Raw genomic sequence first — 7,088 nt, forward strand, 5'->3', positions numbered from 1 at the left:
TTTTTTGTGGTGAAGCCCAGATAACAAGAGACATACATCCTCATATCTCAACATCCCCCAGTTTCCGCTCCTGTCACTATCTATTACACACAATTGAGCCGTGGATGCGCCGAGCAAGAAGTCCAAAACGGCCAGAAATACGGTCGCTACATTCATTCGGCACCGAGCATCCATGCCAGCATTTCCTCGCTTGCCAAAGCTGAGCTCAGATTTATGGCCGTGCCGCTTCCAGACAGATATTCCTGGGGTTTAAAGTCTCCACTTGAGTGTTAAGAGTGCAGCTGGCGCACTTGAGCTCCTGTGCAAACCTGCAGACGGATCCATCTCCATCGCAGATGATACATAACGTCCCTCCGAGGCCCGTGTCGCATATGGAAGCCAAGTGAGAGACCTGCACTTGGGGGCCGTTCACCAAAGATCAACAGGAAATAAGCTGAATAAATGAGCCAGATGGCTCGCGTTTAAGCAGAACCGATGGGTGAGGTTTTCTTGGAGCGGCTTTGCGGCAAAAATATATATCTGGCAACCAAACAAGTTAACTTTGTGTCTCACTTGGACAATCCATGCTTCCCGTGGCCTCAAACAGATGCCTGTTTTTCCTGGTGGAAATCCTTTAGTAATATAACATCTAAAGCGCTGTATTAAAAGCAATATCCTCCAAGGATATTTTAAAATTTGGGTCAACGTGCAACAGAGACCGCAACTTATTTTACGGCCGTAATGTGATGTCTTGTCAAACAGTTTGTGCAATAAAACATAAAAACCGCAGGCAAAGACTTGATTTTATCCATTGGAAATTGACTGGATTGACGTGACCAGAATGTGGTCAGAGCTAAAGGAAAGTTTGCATTGCCAATAGCCTTAAAATTAACCAAAAGACCAAGAAGTGCTAATCTAGTAAACAAAATTGCCGATCAAAATATTAGTTTATGAGTTGAGTTATTTGATTTTTGTCAAAGATATGATGATAATCAAATGAAAAAACATGGGAAAACAAAACTGTACTATTTTGAATAGTAAGATTTTAAAATGTTTTTTAAAGAATTCTCTTCTGCTCACCAAAATACAGCAAAAGCAGTAAAATTGTGAAATATTTTTACTATTTAAAATAACTGCTTTCTATTTGAATATATTTTAAAATGTAATTTATTCTTGAGATTTCAAAGTTAATTTTTAGCATCGTTCTGATTTGCTGCTCAAAAAAAGATTTATTATGTTAAAAACATTTTTTCAGGTTTGATGAATAGGAAGTCCCCAAGATCAGCATTTATCTGAAATAAAAAGCTTTTGTAACATTTTTGGGAAAGAAATTATAGAAATGAATACCTTCATTTAGCATGGATGCTTTAAATTAAGCAAAGCTGATGTCAAAGACTTTTAGATTTGTAATGTTACAAGAGATTGCTGCTCTTCTGAACTTTCTATTCATCAAAAAAAAAAAATTATACTCAGCTGTTTTCAATATAATAATAATAATAATAATCATCATCAAATCAGAATGTTAGAATGATTTTTGAAGGATCATGTGACTGGAGTAATGATGCTAAAAATTCAGCTTTGAAATCACAGGAATAAATTATATTTTAAAATATATTAAAATAGAAAACAGTTATTTGAAATAGTAAAAATATTTTAAAAATTTACTGTTTTGCTGAACTTTAGATCAAATAAATGCAGGCTTGGTGAGCAGAAGAGACTTTTAAAAAAACTTAATCTTACTGTTCAAAAACTTTTGAATGGCAGTGTATTTAAAAAAAAAAATACAATTAAACAGGCAATACATAACTGAAAATGAACTGTAGTATCTAAAAAAAGTTTCAATATTTAATTAAAATAAAAAAATGAATAAAATTACTGAATATAAAAAAATATGGAATACATTTAATGGATATTTACATTGCTTTCGTTAAATGTAAAAATGCCAAAATTGTATCCTTTACTTGCTGTTTCTTTGTGACTATTTGTAAACTATTTGCCAGCAATTTCTGAGTGAAAACTGTTTATACAGGATGATTATAATACATAAGTACTGACGACAGGGTAGACTACAGACAGAGAGCGAAAAGCAGAGATGCCAACAGTTCTGAGGATCATAACAGAATTCATCATCGCCTATCGTCACCGAACAACCTGATAGCATTTGCCGGACAACATGAGGACGCACAGACCAGAAAAGAACAATATGTCTCTCTTGGACTAATCAGTGGCATTTGAGGGTCATTTAAAGTTTGCATGATAAAGGTGACACTTACTTTGGAGATGGTGAGCGGCATGCTGAAGTCCTTGCCACCCTGAAGTCTGAAGCCCCAGGGTGAAGGTCCAATCAAGGACACGCTGTAGTTACTCATGGTGGCGCGGGTCGCTGTCGTGGGTACTGCCAAAAAGTCCAATTCACAGCCTGGGAAATGACAGTGAAGACTTGTTATTGTTGTTTCAGCGGGACACACAGTAAAGGTCACTGGTCATGCAGAAACAAAACATGATCTACTGACGCCTTTGACACCTAAACACGTCATTTTGCAATCCTAATCGGTTAACACCTATTGTATGTGCCTCTGTTAACCTACAATGAGCACCTCATAGAAAATTTTTTTACTTAAATAAATAAATGCAAACAAAGAAAAAAAACATAAGAAATAAGTACATAAGAAATAAACCAAATGAAGAAAAAATTTAGTAATATATAAACAAACAAACATTGACAAATAAATGAATTAAATGAAAACAAACTATATGAAAAAAGTCAATTCAAATAAGCAAAAAACAAGAAATAAATACATAAATCAAAATAAAAGCAAACAAACAAGTAAATAAATACAGAAATAAATAAGCAAATAAACCAAGACCAAATAAAAGCAAACAAAGAAAAATATAAATATATTAATATAATCAAATAAATAAATAAATGCAAACAAAAACAAATAAACTAAGAAATATATACACAAAGAATAAAAATAAAGCAATAAGCAAAACAAACAATAGCAAAAAAAATGTATTTAAATAAATAAGCAAAAAACAAGAAATAAATATATAAATAAAAGAGCAAACAAACAAGCAAAAATACATAAGCAAACAAATGAAATAAATATAAAAATAAGCAAATAAACCAAGACCAAATAAAGCAAACTAAAAATAAACTAATATATAAGCAAACAAATAAATAATGACAAATAAATGGATTAACAAGCAAAACAAACGTTAGCAAAAAACATGTCTATTTAAACAAATAAGCAAACAACAAGCAATAAATATATAAATAAAATAAATAAATACAAAAATAAATAAGCAAACAAACAAAAACAAATATAAAAAAGCAAACAAAGAGAAATAAATACATTAATATAATCAAATAAATAAAAGCAAGCAAATAAATAAAGAAAAATATATACGCAAGAATCTAAGAAACTAAGAAATAAAGAAATACACACAAATAAACAAAGAATAAAAATAAACCAAATGAACAAAAAATACAAATATATAAGTAAACGAAGAAATAATGACAAAGAAATGGATAAATAAGCAAAACAAACAATAGCAAAAAACATGTCAATTTAATTAAGCAAACAAGCAATATATATATATATATATATATATGCAAACAAGAAAATAAACTAAAATAAATAAACAAACTAATACATAAGCAACTAAACCAAGACAAAATAAAGCAAAAAAGAACAATAGAAATAGAAGTAAATAAACTAAGAAAAAAATATAATTATATACACAAAGAATTAAAATAAAGCAAATGAAAAATACTAATATATAAACAAACAAATAAATGACAAATAAATGAACAACTAAGCAAAACAAATTATAGCAAAAAATGTCAAATTAAATAAGCAAAAAACAAGAAATAAATATATAAACAAAAATAAAAGCAAACATTTAAATAAATATAAACATTTAAATATATAAATAAGCAAACAAAGACAAAAAGCAAAGACAAATATGAATACATTAATATAAGCAAATAAATAAATGTATACAAAGAAATAAATACTAAGAAACTAAGAAATATATAAACAAATATATACACTAACAAACAAAAAACAAAAATAAAGCAACTGAAAAAATAAAATTATATGCAAAACTAAGGAATAATGACAAATAAATTGATAAGCAAAACAGCAAATAAATAAGCAAAAAACAAGAAATAAATCAATAAATGAAAATAAACAAACAAGCAAATAAATACAAAAATAAGTAAACAAAGACAAAATAAAGCAAACAAAGAAAAATACAAATACATTAATATAAGCTAATAAATAAATGCAAAATAAATAAGCAAACAAACACAGAAAAAATAAAGCAAACAAAGAAGAAATTAAAAATGCATTAATATAAGCTAATAAATATGCAAACATACAAAAACAAATAAACTAAATATACATTACAAACAAACACCCTTCATAATCACATAAAAACAAGCCAAGAAAATAAAACAAAATCAGCTCAGATTAACCCATGCAGCTGATTGATCTGGAAAATGTTACAGGTTTCTAAATAAATCTAGGGACAAGATGGTTCATAGTCCAAACTTATCTCACAAGTACAGATAAAACAAAAGAGCAACAGCTATTTATATAAACGTGACGGGACGGGGGAATCTTGGTGCACATGGGCGAGTATTTTAAGAGCTTACGGGCGAGCGTGCAGTTGTTGGTGAGGTAAAACCCTAGTAAAATCCAGCACAAGCCAAACAGAAACATTCCAGAGACACGGATTAGACTCTGGGGGGTCTCGCTCAGGAATGTCCCACAACACAACGCTTTTAAGAAGTTCACCTGCTCTCCTCCTTCACTGTATGTTACTAACTTCATTCCACATCCTCAAAACTGATCTCTGAGGTTTATTTATACAATCACACCGTGGATTTTCCACTCTCTGTCATTAGACGTATGGAAAGACGAGGGCCATTGAAAGTCAATGAACTAACGCACATTCTATTTAATAACTGAATACCAGAGATGCACAGAGCGAGAACATGAACGTCGAATGATGCATATTGTGTCTGCGACTATTGAATAACTGTTGAGTCACTGAAGCTGATGCAATTTTCTTTTGACAGCAGTTCCTCTGGAAGTGCTAAGGGTGCGGTTATAAAGAACAACATGTATTGAGAACATCCCCAATAGAGTGAATGAAGCACTTTTCCATGCCTGAAGCCAATAGAGTTGTGTTTGTCACACAGGCTTTCTAATGGGCACACTTAGTCATCTTATCTGGTCTAGATCAACAATATTGTTGTGACTCAGAAGGAGTCAGAATAACATGATAAGCAGAACTTCTTCAAAAACTTCTTGTAGATTTGTAATCCATGTCTATCAGCTTTGAAAGCATGCACCAATACTTTAAAAAGTCAGCATGTTGTTCTCTCACATTAAAATTCAGCCACATATTGGTTTAGAGCTGTTTTTTCTCTCCAAATTCAGACCAGACCAATTTTTCACTGAAGGAAGTGTTATAATGTGTTATAATCTTAAAGATGCATTCGTTTCTTACAAACATGCAGCTTTTGGCTTGTCAAGATGTTAACTGATGGACTGGAGTGGTGTGGATTACTTGTAGATTATTGTGAGGTTTTTAACAGCTGTTTGGAATCTCATTCTGACGGCACCCATTCACTCCATAGGTCCCGTTGGTGAGCAAGAGATGGAATGACACATTTGTACAAATCTGAACAAACAAACTCTATACTAAATGTTGAATGACCTGAGGGCGAGGACATTTTTCAGAGCATAATAATGGCAATTAGTTACTTTTGAGTTTGAAACATGTATTTAACTACAAAACAATGTTTAAACTATAAACAAGAGGTAACCACAGAGGCTTAAAGGAGTAGTCCACTTTCAGAACAACAATTTACAGATAGTTTACTCACCCCCCTGTCATCCAAGATGTTTGTCTTTTTTTCTTCAGTCGTCAAGAAGTTATGTTTTTAAACATTTGATAAACATATGAGATAAACATTTCTGGAAATTTCTCCATATAATGAACTCAAATGGTGCCCCGATTTTTGAATCTTCAAAATGCCGTTTAAATGCAGTTTAAATGCAACTTCAAATGGCTGTAAACGATCCCAGCCGACGAAGAAGGGTCTTGTCTACCGACCATTTAAGTCCATTATATGGAGAAATTTCCAGAAATGTTTATCTCAAAAAACTATTTCTTGACGACTGAAGAAAAAAAGACATTAACATCTTGGATCACAAAGGGGTGAGTAAATTATCTGTAAATTGTTGTTCTGAAAGTGAACTACTCCTTTAATACAGGGTTCGTACAAATCCCAGGACTTGCAAGGACTTTTCAAGCACTTCAATCATAGATCACACTTGTTTCCTCTTTCAAATTCTAATTAACCTCTAATAATAATATACTGATAAAAACACTTTTACTATAGTAAAACCATGATTCATTTTCTTAAGGGATTTCCTTTCTTTATTTTTCTTTGTTTTGTTTTTAGAACTGTGCTGCCTTAATGGTTTGATGTTTTCTACTGTTTAAGAAAAAAAAAATTTCACAAAAGCACTCCGAAATCCTGATATTTAACAAATGATTTGCGAACCCGCAACAAAGTCCTGATCTGAATCAAATAATTCCAAAGTTCTAATCTAAAACAAAATATTCACAAAATAGTCGGAAGTCTCAATTTAAATGATAATTTGTGAACCATCATTTCAGATCAGGACTTGGAGACCCCGAATCTTTTAACCTCCCTTTGCTTATTGCGAATCATTTGACTAACATCGGGACTTCAAGTCGTGTATTGCGAATCATTTGATTTTAATCATTCAATTCACAAAATGATTCACAACCCATTCCGATCTAAATCAAATGGTTCGCAATACGTGATTTGAGGTCCCGTTCTGAATAATGATTCATGAACCATCATTTCAATCGCAAATCATTTGACTTTAATCGGGACTTCAATTGCGTATCATGAATCATTAGATTTGAATCATTCAGTTTGCAAAGTGATTCACAAACCCAATCCAGACTAATTCAAATGATTCGCGATACGCAATTTGAAGCCCTGATCTGAATCAAATAATTTGTGACCCTGGACCACAAAACCAGTCTTAAGTCGC

Source organism: Garra rufa, chromosome 23, assembly GCF_049309525.1.
Source record: "Garra rufa chromosome 23, GarRuf1.0, whole genome shotgun sequence".
NCBI classification, from domain to species: Eukaryota; Metazoa; Chordata; class Actinopteri; order Cypriniformes; family Cyprinidae; genus Garra; species Garra rufa.